Source organism: Trachemys scripta, chromosome 15 (assembly GCF_013100865.1).
Source record: "Trachemys scripta elegans isolate TJP31775 chromosome 15, CAS_Tse_1.0, whole genome shotgun sequence".
Lineage (NCBI taxonomy): Eukaryota > Metazoa > Chordata > Testudines > Emydidae > Trachemys > Trachemys scripta.
The window spans coordinates 9,129,738-9,144,671 of NC_048312.1; positions in this window are offsets into that span (position 1 = coordinate 9,129,738).

Here is a 14,934-nt window from a genome sequence, read left to right on the forward strand (position 1 = left end):
CCCAGTAGCCTTTTGAATGCATTAGACCTTTAAAATGGACACAGTACATAAGAACAATCCTTTTAATCACTACACTAAAACTTTAAGCTCATCAACACAGTGACTCATCAAATCCACAGTATCTGTACATCTTGGGACGTAACCAGGCTTGAAGCTTTAATGAGAACAAAATTTACCACCTACTTTCACAGCTGAGATGTCCAAGTTGTACGTGCAATGAATAAACAAAAATTAAATTAAATGGAAATAATTGAAAACAATACCCAAAATTGTGCCATGGGTCCCAGTGGACAGCCAAATATCTCAATTACTTGCCAAAAAGATACCAGTTTCTCTTCACACAAGGAGAGGCCTCTGAATGTTTAACACTTGGATTTTAATCAGTATTTGAAATAACAAGCCCCGTGGAGGGGGTTTGGGTTAATGAGAACACACACAAAAAGCGTACAGGACATCTGATTCTGATCTCACTGGCGTGGCTGTAACTTCAGTGCTTGTCTACATAGAGAAATGTACCAATTCTTATTAATTATAATGATCCCGCTGTAGTTATACCAGTGTAAGATCCTGCATGGGTACTCCAATTCTGGAATAAAAGTGATTTGATCCTGGAATACTACTTCTGCTTTAGGGATGAGAGAGTGATTCAGTTGCCATGTCGGGCACAAATCTTGGCCTTTCTGCTGAGTCTGCCTGTACGGTTGCCAGGCTCCCCTAATCCTTATTACAGGAATGGCCATGGGAAACTTAGAACAGCCTGCAGGCTGCTCTGACTTACACTGGGGGCCAGAACAGTGTCAGAACAGCCCCAAGATTGAAAAAGTGCAAAGATGGTTTAAAGCCACCTTTGTGTGCCCACTCTGCACTTGCCCTGAGAGCCGCTGCAGAAGCAGTTAAGTATGGGCCAACGGACATGTATGATGTCATCACATATTTTCTACAGTTTTGACTAGACATCATCTCCCCTGTGCTGAATGGCTGTTTGCTCCAACCCTTTCTCCCTTCCCTCCTTCGCAGTTCCCTCACCTCAATCTCCCTCTTCATCTCCCCGCATACTGTCCTCCTTCCTCTCCTCTCCTGCCCTTCCCACACCCGTTACTTCAGTGTCCCCTCTCTTTCCTTAATAATCATGGCAATAATATGCCATTTCCTGCTATATCACTGTTCACTTTGCTGATGTATTATATCCTTTCTTCTGCCCTTCGTCTCTTCTGTCTATTTTCATTGTAAGCTCTTTGGGGCAGGGACTGTCTACTACTGTGTTTGTACAGTACCTAGCACAACGGAGATCTCGTCTTACTTGGTCCCTATGGACTACTATAATAAATACAATTGATAGAATAATACAGTAGAACCTCAGAGTTATGAACACCAGAGTTACGAAATGACCGGTCAGCCACACACCGCGTTTGGAACCCGAAGTACACAATCAGGCAGCAGCAGAGACCAAAAAAAAAAAAAAAGATACTATATTAAACAAACTACTAAACAAATACAGGGAACGTTTAAAAAAAAGATTTGACCAGGGAAGGAAACTTTCTGTGCTTGTTTCATTTAAATGAAGGCGGTTAAAAGCAGCATTTTTCTTCTGCATAGTAAAGTTTCAAAGCTGTGTTAAGCCAATGTTCAGTTGAAAACTTTTGAAAGAACAACCCTAACATTTTGTTCGGAATTAAGAACATTTCAGAATTACGAACAACCTCCATTCCCGAGGTGCTCATAGCTCTGAGGTTCTACTGGAAATAATACCATCAGAGAATCAGGGCCAACGCCTCCTGCTTTAAACACTTTGGAAAAAGGGGAAAGCCTCTCTTACATCCTGTTAATGCATCAGTTCTGTAGGCCGGGGGGGGGGGGGGGGGGAGGGACACAGGGCAAAAAAAACCCACAGCAGCAAGTCTCAGAGCCCTGGTCTACATACTTGGGCTTGTGCTCTGGTACTAAAAATAGCAATGCAGACATTCCCGCTCAGGCTCTGAACACCTGGAGATTGGGTTGGGTTTCAGAGCCTGAGCTCCAAGCCGAGCTGGAACAGATACACAGCGATTTTGAGCACCATCGCGCTAGCTCAGGGAGCTTGTAGACCTGGGCTCTGAGACTCGCTGTCATGGCTTATTTTTTTGCCGTGTCGACATGCCCAGAGTCACTTGTTGGGTCAGCAAAATCCTACCCCTTGTTTTCTGTAAACTGCTCCGCTTTAGAAATAGCATTTGAAAAGGGGTATGTATTCCAGGGCGGTAAGGCACAGTCTGTTAGGAGACAGCCTGAGCAAAAAAAAAAAAAAATCTCCAATGTGCCCTTCTGCTTCTCTCTTGCGCCTATAAATTTAATAGGAATAAAAAAAGAGAGAGAGAAACTGTCTGGGAAAATGACTTTACCTCGGGTTCCTTCATACATTTTTAATAGGGCAGAAATGGAACCAAAAGAGGGGGGAAATCTGGTAGCGTCAAACTCTGGCTCTATTCATAATTAATTATACTTTCCGAGGGAGGAAAAAAAAGAAAAGCGGAAACATAATTACAAGCTTCTAGTGAGAACATTCATTATCATGCTAATGTAGAAATCGGTACTGCTGCCTCTGCATGTGTGTGTGTGTGTGTGTGTGTTTTAATTACTCACGGTGATTTGTGCCATTTTCATGTTTACCTTAGCGCTGCATGGGATTTTAAAGTCAAAGTTAAACATAAGAAGATTAATGGCCATTTGCATCAGCCATGGATTGGGTCTGACCAATAGCTGGTTGATAATTCCCTCCTTGTTTCTTGGCACCTGCGCCCTGGAGACCCCAGGAAAAGGTTCCAATTACCACCTGCTTAGATTTCTGAGGTAACTTAGACTGACCTGACCCCTGAACGAGAGGGGTTCTATTATGGAGAAAGGCAGAGGATGGTCAGATAGATCGTGCTCATCACCATAGTAAGAACTATCTAGAGTACAACAGAACCACTATTCTGGCATGAAGCTGTTAGACCTACTGTTATCCAGATGAAACATAAACCCTTAAAGTCTTGAACACTTGTAATCATTAAAGATACTTGTCATCCAGGTAGGGGTGTTAGCCCTGGTGTTCTGCTTGTATTCCAGCTCAGGAAACCACATCCTGCCTTTGTAAATCACCTGCAATTTCAATGAGAGCTGCTGTGCAGAACTGGCTGGCTAGGCTGTTGCGCTGTTAATCAGCTGCTGCCTTCCATCTCAGAGCTGGCTGCACTGTGGTGGTGGGAGAAGTGATTTGTGACCTACCTCCCGGCTGTTGTATTTGCACATTCCCTTAATATCTTCCGGGTGAATGGTGCTACAGAACTGCGTCGTATTATCCTTAACACATAGGGACGCAGGTCTATTGCCATATGATGTAATCCTGCTAATAACCTACTTGGGGAGATGGCAGAGGGAAAAATCTGTGACTTCCGAGGCCAAAAGCAGCCTACAGTGGAAAGAGGGAGGGCTAGTTTACACTAGCAGCACAACGCCAACGGGAGAGAGCTACCAGCTCTTGCAGGGGTGGATTTATTATACCGACGGGAGAGCTTTGTTGGCAGGAGAGCTGCTCCCGCTGACATAACGCTGTCCACACCGGGGCTCAGGTCAGTGTATCTAACATTGCTTGGGGGGTGGCTTATTCACACCCCACAGCGACGTAAGTTATACCGAAGTAAGTGGTAGTGTAGACTTGGCTGGAGTGAAGAGGTGAACTAGATGGAGATGTGTCTTGGTGCAGTGCCGTCTCTCTGATTCAATAATCCTCTGCGCAAGGGAACAGGACAGCAATCATTCGAGTGACATCACTTTGCTCAGCTTTTGCCCTGTCTAAGTCCAGTGGGAAAAGCAATGGGCACCGGAGGAAAATCTCAGGGAGAGAAATGGAGACCAGGGATCAATGAAATCCACGGGGGAGGAGGAGCTGCTGTCTCCCTGATTCATGGGAGATCAATGCATAAAGCACTGAAGGTGAAGAAATCCTTAAATAATACAAAGTAGCAACAAAAGCCGTGCCACACCAGACGGCTGGAATCTCACTGCCTCCAATGCTTGCCCAGGATCGTTATCATTTTAGACCAAAAATCACATGAAGAACCTCTCACCAGGTCAGCGTCTTCCTCACCCGCGAGACCCCTTCCGCCAGCCCCGCCCTCCTTCCCCAGACGACCTGTTCCTCCCAGCCTGACCACTTCCCTCCCCACACACACTCACCCCTCAGTCCTTGATCTTTCTGCCAAGTGAAGCATCCCAGCCGAGCCGGGAGCTGCCTGGCACCGCTCCCTGGCGCCCAGTGCCATTTGCCTGCTGCTCTGTCTCAGAATCACAGCCGCCGCCAGTTCTCTCTGACTGCAGTGCCCACATGCGGCTCTCATTGTCCCCGGCTGGGAGAGGTCACAGCATCCCCGCTTGACAGACGGGCAAACAAGACCAAGAGAAGCCAAGCGACTTGCCCACGGCTGCACTGTAGAGTTGGGATTAGCTCGGCGGAGTCCCAGCTCCCAGTCCCAGTCCCCTCTCCTCCTATCAGAACGACAACAGGGACTGGATGTACTTTAGCTGTGAGCTGGGACTGAAGGCCTTGCAGAAAGAACCGATCCACTTTATAGCTCCCAGGGAAAGAGTTGTTTTAGAGCTGGCCACAAAAGGCATTCAGCAGGGACTGGGTAACCCTTTATCTCTAAAAGTATTTGGGGAAAATAGCCTGTGAAAGCTGCAATAAAACTGCAGATCAATACTACTATTTATGGCATAGTAGTGCCTCAATCCCCCACCTAGGCTCAGGGCCCCATGGTGCTAGGTGCTGTACAAACGTAGCGAGAGGCAGTCCTTGCCCCACAGAGCTTGCATTCTAAATAGACAAGGCAGACAAAGAGTGGGAGAGGAAACAGGCCTGGAGAGGTGAAGTGACTTCCCCAAGACCCTGCAGCAGGTCAGTGGCAGAGCCTGGGACAGAACCCAAGTGTCCCAACTCCTCAACCAGTGCCCTATCCACTAGACCATACTGCCTTCCCCTAGCAAGGGAGCAAGTTGCAAAGACTCAGTAAGTCAAAGGAAAATGATGCTCAGCAGGATAAGGCAGACGAGACATCCCATCAGCATTTTCTGCGTGTCACAGAACTACAGGCTATTTGAGACCTGAGAGCATAATTACCCTGTGGAGTCTGCCAGCTGCTTCAAAAATATCGACCACACCTCAGCATGTGGCTTCTGCAATTCAAAAAAAAAATGCATTAGGGGAGGAGGACAAGGCCTACCATTGTACGCAGCAGCAGGTTATACCATGGCTTAGCCTGTGCCTTAAAAAGAATATTAAAAAAAACATTGCATGGAAAACAGTGGAACAAAAATTTGCCATCGATGACAACCATGCGAACCGCAATGATTTCTGCCGAGGGCAGAACTTGGCCCAACCTGCCTAAACAAGCTGGTTTCTTGGTGCCATTAGACTGCCAGCAGATACAGTACTGGGGGGAGGAGGGGAGCATTGAAACAATCTCTTTGCTGAATACTCCTTTCGGGGGTGTTCTGGTATGTCTCTAAGTTGCATAAGTAAGTAATAAAGCCTACTACTTGCTATACAGGCACTTGAGAACAACGTGCACTGATGCATCACCCAAACACACCCCTCCCTCACTCAGGGAGAAAACCTGTTCCCAAACATCCCATCATTTAGCCTTTACTCCGCCGCCTCTTCTACCCCATGTCTTCTCCCAAGAAAGGCTGGATGTGGATCCCTCCAGGATTGCTCTGGGCTGGTGACCCCGAGGAGGTAAAGCACGTTGCCCCTGCCTTGCTCCCAAGTCCTTCCTGTGAGCCTGCTATGTTCCGCCGCATGATCCCCCATGGTACAGGCTGTTGGCACGAAGGGGACGTCTACATTGCAGCGGAGGGTTTGAATGGCAGCCTGTGTGTGGAGACACACCCACACTAGCTAGAAATAGAAGCGAGGATGCCGCAGCATGCGCTTCAGCATGGGTTTCACAACCCCCCCAGATCCTAGCACCACAGCGCCATCGCTTCTATTCTGAGCAAGTTAGCTAGAATACAACCAGCACGTGGACATGGATTCGGGCTGCCATTCATACACCCAGCTGCAGTGTAGACATACCCTAAACCGACAGGCTAGGCCTTCTCATCCTTTTGGGGTTTCTATTCCCATTGCTTTTTTAATTCCCAGTAGCATTCACGGAAGTTTCCTGTGCAGCTCAGACACCTACACTTTGGAGAACTGGCCTGACAAATCCCAATTTCTCCCCTAGATCTAGGCTTACCGGAAGTTCTGGAAATCTTGAGGGCAGAACTGCTCTCATGAGATTTCCGGTTGAGTTTTGCAAGTAGATCAGACATTTAGGTCGAGCAGATAAGGGCCATACATAAGCATTTGACCCAGAGATGGGTTTGGGTTGCAAAATTTAGATCTATATCCAGGTTTATCCAAAGTAGGCATTCAGATCCCAGGTTTTCACTAGCGCTAACCTAAATTAGACTTCCTGAAGTTCACCCTCAGTGGTATCTCCCTTTCATTCACAGTTCCGTAACATCCCTGTGGCAGATACTTCTACAGCAATTGCTGTCACATCAGGAGAGGGCGTAATGCATTTTTATCTTCTTTTAATGCAAGTTAGCACCTGAAGGCAAGGCAGAATCAACACCATGTAATCAACCAGCTCTCTGCAGACCACCAGCAATCACTCTCCAGACCCCAGTGACCCATGGACCATAATTTGGGGATCTTCTGCTTTAGAGAGCAAATTATCCCTTGTATTCCATGAACAATCTGCACATCAGCCTTTAGGCAACATGGCTTTTTAATGAGTAAATCCTACACAATGGGAATGTTTTTCACCGAACTGCCAGATTTGTTTGTTCCACTGTATAAGCCATGTCTACACTACCAGTTAGGTTGGCAAAACTTGTGTCACTTAGGGGTATGTGAAAAAACCCACTCCCCTGAGCGACATAAGTTTTGCCGGCATAAGCAGTGGTGAGCACAGCGCTCTGTCAGCAACAGAGCTTCTCCCACCAACATAGCTACCAATGCTCTTTCAGATGGTGGTTTTATGATTTTGTCTGGAGAGTTCTCGCCTGTCGGCACAGAACAGGTATACGAGTGATCTTACAGCAGCCCAGCTGCATCGAAACAACTACCGTATGCCATTGTAAACTTGCTTGTGTAGACATGGCCTTCATCAACTCAAGCTACTGGGTCCCAAGTTCCAGAGAAAGCAGCACAGTTGAATAAAAGAAAGAAAGAGAGAAAGAGAGAAAGAAAGAGAGAAAGAAAGAAAAAGAAAAATGTAGTTGGTTTGTGGATTCCAGTATAGCCAGAAATCTGATGTTTATTTCCAAGATCAGGGTTTAAAAAAAAAATCACAAATAATAAATCAATTATATAAGATCCATTAAAAATTACAGTTTATATATACTTTTTAAAGTGTTAAAACCAATTTTAGGCTTTTAAGTGATCATATGAAACTAGTTATCTCACAAGAAAGCCCTGCCTCTTTTCTCCTCTCGTCCCCTGGCAGACAAAAGAGTTTTACTGTTCTCCATTTAATTGATGGAATAAGAGTCAAATTCCCTGAAAGAAAACAGATGACTTTTTGTTCTGGGAATAGCTACATTCCCTCCCTTTAACTTTATCACTGATTGAACCCTGTGCAAATGAAAAGTAATACGCCATGATCATCCTTTTTGTGCTTAGTCACAGGCAATAAGAGTGAATCTCGAAGAGGAGGTTTGGTTTTAAAGAGCAGGAATGCATCTGGAGCTATCCCTTGCCAGGCACTGTTGGTAGTGATAGCGAAGTGGGTTATAAAATGCTACAGAAAGTTAGAAAGAAGGCTCTTGAGTCCCACCCTCCCCCAGTCTCCACGTTCACCCAGCAATGGAGCAAACCAGTCTCCCCCTCTTGGGCCTTCCGCCTTTTTCAGGCTGGGGTGAGAATTCACCTGTTCAATACTTGTTTTCTTTAAGTTCAGCTACAGCCTCCAGGGCACACAGCTGGATTTTCCATTTCCAGCCTCCTAAAGAATCCAGGACCTCACACAAGAGTCTATGCGCGATCTAGCCAAAGGTACTCAGTGAATTTCAAATGATTAACAACAATTTCAAAGGTTGCGCAGAAGATCTCGTCCTTATCCCAATCGGTTACAGCACACGCAAGCTTGCCATTTCAATACACTATTCCATGTAGAATGGACAGAGCCTGAGCTGTTCAAATGGTTTCCTCTGCTTTTGCATTTATAATCAACCACATCTGATGGATCTTAAAGGTGAATCACAAAAGGAGAATAAAAATGGCTTATTTGTGTCCTTTGCTGCTATTTTATGAGGAATGAAAATGGCCATAAAGCTTTCTCCAAAACAAACAAAAAAGTCTGACCTGTTTTTTTAACCTTAGTAATTGCAAGCCTGGGATTTTCTACTTTTGCTGGGGGTATCCTCAAGAGGACTAGACTGACTCTGACATCAAATTAGGCTGAACTACCAGCTTTCCCAGACTTCCAAATGAATGAGGAGGGGATGTTAAGTCTTTAGCAGAGAGAGCTTTGCTACCTACAGCTTGCTGGGCGTTTGAGTTAAATGGGTCTTAACCGAAATGGTTTTAAAGCATCTGATTAAACGCCCCTTTAGCTTCAAGTGAGGGCTGGGCAGTTCTGGTTTCAGTCTCTTGTGATCTGCTAAGACCTATGTAATCCGGAAGCCATTTGGAGTGCACAACAACAACTTTATTGTCCTACAAATTTAAGAACAATGTTACATATTCTTATATGCCAGTAGATGGCACTCTTTCTATTAACGATCTATATGCTCACAGATTTTATTATTTGTATTGTGCTAGTGCCCAGGAGCCCCAGTCCCGGACCCTACTGTGCCAGGTGCTGTACAAACACAGAACAAGACAGTTCAATTCTTTTTTGCTTGTAACTCCCATAACAACATCACTCTCCCAACAGGCTTCCGACCAAGTAGGGAGGTGTTGTTTTTAATGTAAAAACTGAGCAGTTTTGTTTTTTAATAAAGCACAAAAAGCAAACAAAAACCTCAGCGACCATATGGATGCAGCAGTGAAGGGGACAATCTCCTGCACTGCAGTTTGCTTCTGATCACTTCCTTTTCCTTGAAATGTTGGGCAGGGCTTGAAAGAACTTTACTGAAGAATGCACCTTCCTTTAAACTGCGGGGCGTGGCAATGCTGATTGCTAGCGCCAACGCTTTAGGGCTGTCCCCTTCGTCAGGTCACATGACACCTTCTAAACATGCAAATTACCTGACAGAGATGATTGGGTGGGTCAGCAGCAACCTGTTGTGCTATTTCTGCTGGGGATCCGTGTACAACCCATCTTTACTTGCTAGGAGCAAGTTTACGCTATCTAAGCATCAATCACCTGCACTGATATTTGTGGCTTTGTCCTGTTCCCATTGAAGGCAGGTACAAAAGTCCAGCTGACCAAAATGGTGCAGGGCTGGGTGCTGCTGGAGTAAGTGTGTTCTGCTGTTTGGCACAAAAAACTGAAAGGCAGGATTCTGAGGCCCCAATTCTGCAAGCTACTCTGTGCCTGTGAAGAGCCCACCTGATGTCAATGTGGAGCAAAAAGCAGGAACCTTGTTTCCATTCCTAGATCTGCCACCAATGAGCTAAGGGACCTTGGCCCACTCCCTGCAGTTCCCTCTCACAGGGCAGCGATAACAATACTCGCCCTACCTTGCAGGAGTGTTGTGAGGTTCCTTTGGTGCCTGTTAAATGCTTTGGAATCCTTGGGTGAAAGGTGCTGTTGCTAATAAACCAGCATGATTAGGAGCAAAGATATTAAAAACGTCACACCACAAACAATCCACAAACGCAACTAGACAAATTCACTTTGAAATAAACTGGGGCTCTCACCACTTTGAATGACTCATGGAATTGCTCCGAGACATTTTTAATGGGTCTGTCCTTAATCCTCATAACAGATTGGCTAGCTCACTAGCTTGTTTCTCAGACGCCCACCAGAGCTGCTCTATGGGTCATAGGAGTGGTGGAAGTGCTAGGATAAACCAAGGTGGTACAGTCCAACCATGGTCGATCTATAATAGCATGCCCACCATTGCTAACCCAATAGTGCAACAGGAGATGTTTAAGGACACAGCCACTGGCTTCCATAAAGACCAGCTTCTCAATTAAGCCCTGATCCAAATCTATTGACCATCCTACTGGCTTCACTGCGCATCGGATCAGGCACTTCACAAGAGAAGAGCTGATGAAAATAGTTAATGAAAAATATCATACCTAACACTTGTTGCTCCCAGTCATCATTCATTTCCCTAATGCAGCACTTTGTTCCTCAGATGGAGGAAAAGTTTTAACACCTGCCTCTAAACGATGCTAATGACTTAACATCTGTGAGTCATGATGAAGGTGCGACAGATGCTGCGTATGTGAGAAAGAGGTCCTCAGTTGGGTTTAACCTTTGAGTGCTGATCTCATTGTTCCAGGAGATAAAACAATTTATTAATCATTACTGCCTAGGAAGAAAGGGCATTATGTATTTGTTCAGAGTGATGTGAAGAGGACTGTAAATTTTTACTGTCGTCTTTGAAGTGATGCACAGTAGTGGATATAGTGGTGGGTTCAGATTTAGATAATGGGAAATTTAACCTGGCTGTCTGGTTAAGTACCACGGTGTACAAATCTCTCTCTCCTTGGGCAGGTGAATCTGGCATGTGCCCATACTCACTGAAAGCTGCTACCATCTGCTTTGATGGGTGCATAGTCTCAGCGACATTTCCAGGAGGAGTCACTAACATTGTCCTGAATACCTGGTCCAAAATACTTGAAGAACAAACTCAACAACCCCACCAGAGAACAATAAACCAACGTGGCCCTTTTAAGCAGTGAAAAAATTCACTAATTCTGTTTTTTTCCCCATTATTCAACCAGCCACAGCTTCAGCAAATGCCTTAAAGTGGAATGGGTTTTAAAGAACTTTTCCTGTAAAAATTACACATGGAAAGACTCCGCCCTTTTCTACTGCACTAAGCCCAGAAAATGAATAGCACTTTTTACTCTCTCTTATTTGAGCGAGTCTTCTTGGGAATGATGAAACGATAAAACAGAAGGCAGCGTCGATGAAAATTATTAACCCATTAAAACCACTAAAGGAACTTCATTAACTTGTGGGGTAACAGAGCCCCGTTTGTTCTTTCAGGCAACACATCTTAAAGTAATTGAATCACCCCTTGAAAGAAACAGTGGATGATTGAGCTCTGAGGTACAGTCATTGCCTATCCCTAATAAATCTCTCTTTATAAAGGAGTAGTATGCTTTTCTCATCAAAAACTGTTAAAAGAAATTAAGTAATTGAATATCTAGTTCAAAATTTACCGGCAGTATCCTGGAAAAAAATATCAAAGGTTTATCTTCTGTTTCATCTGAGCAAGTCCGTGATTATCACAGTTGGGTTAAATTAGCAGTTTATTAAAAAAGCCGCAGGATTTTCTATCTCCCCTCCCCCCCGCAAGAATCAAGTGCCCCAAACCCTTCAGCGCAAACAAGTACCTGAAGAACTCGGCCTTGGTCTACACTTTGCAAAAGGAGCCCGAGATTTATAGTTTGAAAGGGTTTACTTTGAAGCAAAGCTGCTGGGTTTTTCATTAGGCGGGTGTGCGGGGACATCACAGAAAGTGAACTTTAGACATGTTATCACAACCTGCCCTGTAACTGCAAAGCAGATAACGGTGTGAATAATCCCTCCGTGAACTCCTGAAAAATGAGTGACCTTCATGGCTGGGATTATTGTTTTAGCTGGAGCAGGCCAGGGCAGGAGCCCCTTTAGGGAGTCCTAGAGGGGACAGCTGGGGATCTGAGACTTGTTCGGGCAGAGCAAGTTCCTTTCTTCTATCTATTCCACCTCTTGGACAGAAACGGTGAAGCCTTATAAAAAGGTCGGAGTGGAAAAAGAATGAGAAGAGCCATCGCCTACTATGGGATCCTTTTGTTGAGGCTCATCCTGCTTTATAATATTCAAATGAGAAGACGTCCCCTCACTCCTTCAAAACCATTCTTGGCAAGTGTGATGTCAGTGTGCAGCAGGGAACTTTCAGTGCACTCCAGCAGGGCCTACACGGACCAGTTAGTGTGCAACACATTGGTGCGCTTTAGAATCCACACCCCTCTAGTGTGCATTGCCATGCCCGTGCCGTGTGGACCAGCCCATCGTCTCGCACTCCACCTTTCACTTCTGCATCACCAACAGGTGAGGGATGGGAACGTTTCCCTTGATGCATGCAAGAGGCATCAGGGGAGTTACAAGCCCAAAGGTGTGGAAATGAGGGAGGGGGGGAAGTAAAGGGGCAATTCCTGGCAATATTGGGGGAAGGGGCGGAGGGGGGAAGCAAGGGCACAACCTGGATAATGAAAGGGGGAAGGAAAGGAAACTGGTGAATAAATATAGCCTTCCTAGGGCAAGGCTGATCTGTATCCTGGCCTCCTATATTTACTGAAGGACTTGGAGAGGTTGTTTGCGTAGTTCTCAATAGAAGAGAAACACTCAGTGCCATAGTAACTTCAGTACCATATGGTACAGACTGCAGCTTCTCTTATCTGAAGTACAAAACAGAGAGACTTGAAAATGCAAACACATGCACTAGAGATGGGTTCAACTCAGGAAATGCAGATTCAGATCCAAAACTTCCCCCAAGGCTGAGGTTGTTCATAAAACCCAGTTTTCCAGCTGAGATCCTTCTTACATAGCTTAGCTAGGTCAGAACCACACTGTTCAGATCCTGACTTCACCATCGTTTGAGGGAGTTTGGGTTGGGATCTGAGCTGGGAACGCTGTTATCTAGTTGTTCGGGCCTAGAGCTGTGAATTTTGATTCCATGCCGAATTTCCCTGAAGTCTCAGGGGAATTAGATCCAGAGTTCTGCTCCATGGCTAACATGTACAGAGGGACAGCTCACCTTTGTGGGGAAAGGTTCTCTCTTACATTTTGAACGGGTTCAAAACAATTCAAACCAAACACTTTTCAGATTGTAACTCTGGGAGGTTGTTTTGGCAGACGCAAGCAGATGTATGCAATTATTCCAGAAGAGGAAGAGACCAACATCTGTATTTACAATATGCACGCGTTTAACAACACACAGTCATCCTTGACTTCCCCCTGATGAAAGGCAGAGCACGCTATCCCAGTGGCAAAGGCTAGCATTCATGCTTAACGCTGGTGAATGCTTTTACAGCCTTTCTGCCTCTGCCTGTTGGCAGTAATTGGAGAGGGAGCAGAGCATGCAGTTACACAGCCCTGCTCTCACTTAGCAGTCCAAGCAACCTGTCTTGCGGAAAACTGGGATGTATGGTGCTTGCTAATGTTTTGACATCTCTTCCACTCAATGGCTAAAAGGCAACAGGGCAAACAGCCCTGCCTCTTCTCCCACCTACACCCTAGAGCCCTAGGAAGGGTCACCATGGATGTAAGGCTCCTGACCACTGCTTTTGGGGTGGAGGAACGTAAGTTGCAACATTCGGAGGAGGTGACTGTGTTTGGCACTGATAATGGAAGGACGACATACGAGTCCAGGAGCCTATCCTCATCATTGTTTGTGTCTCCACAGTGCCTGGAAGCTCACACTGAGATCGGGGCCCAGTCGTGCTAAACACATAGGGAGAGTCCCTGCCCCAAAGAGCTTACAATCTAAATAGACCCAGGACACAACAGGTGAGAGGGGAAGTGGCTTGCTCAAAGTCACACGAAGGTCAGTGGCAGAACGAGGACTAGAACCCAATCCTCCGGGATCCCAGGCCAGTGCCCTTCCACTAGATCAGGAGTGGGCAAACTTTTTGGCCTGAGGGCCACATTTGGGTATGGAAATTGTATGGCGGGCCATGAATGCTCACGAAATTGGGGTTGGGGTGTGAGAGAGGGTGAGGGCTCTGGCTGGGGGTGCAGGCTCTGGGGTGGGGCCAAAAATGAGGAGTTCAGGGTGCAGGAGGAGGCTCTGGTCTGGGACAGAGAGTTGGGCTGGGGGGGCTGAGGGCTCTGGCTGGGGGTGCAGGCTCTGGGGTGGTGCTGGAGATGAGAGGTTGGAGGTGCAAGAGGGTGCTCTGGGCTGGGACTGAGGGGTTTGGAGGGTGGGAGAGTGATCAGGGCTGGGAAAGGGGGTTGGAGCCCGGGAGAGGGACTGGGGTGCAGGCTCTGGACAGCGCTTACCTCAAGCAGCTCCCGGAAGCAGCAGCATATCCCCCCTCTGGCTCCTACGCGGAGGCATGGCCAGGCTGCTCTGTGTGCTGCCCCATCCGCAGGTGCCGCCCCTGCAGCTCCCGTTGGCTGCGGTTCCTGACCAACAGGAGCTGCGGGGGCTGCACTTGGGGTGTGGGCAGCGTGCGGAGCTCCCTGGCTGCCCCTACACATAGGAGCTGGAGGGGGGACATGCTGCTGCTTCTGGGAGCCGGCCAGAGCCGTGGCATGCATGGAGCGGGGCAACCCCCGCTCCCGCTCCCCAGCTGGAGCGGGGCAAGCCCCAGACCTTGCTTCCCAGCGGGAGCTTGAGGGCCGGATGTGGCCCCCGGGTCATAGTTTGCTCACCCCTGCACTAGATCAAGTCTAATGGAAAATATTTTTATTTCCTTTTTCAGCTTTTCCTTAAAAGACATTGGAGGGCTAAAGCTTTTGCCAGGCCCCTTCCTGGTCCTTGAGCACAGAGGGCCAGATCCGTGCTGACTTCAACGGGCTTTGGATCAGATCCAGAAATCCTGGGAATTGATGGCCAACATATAGGCTGCTCCACCCGGATTAGCCGCACGGAGCAACAATGAACGTGTGTCTGCCAGATCATTTCTGAGCTGCTTGAAAACAGTGGTGCAGTGGTAAAAAAAAAAAAAAAGAAGAAGTGGGTAAACTAACCTGAACTCCATTTCCCCCAAATGAGAAGTGGGTAAACCCTCTTACCAGTGTTTACCCTTGACTACACCGT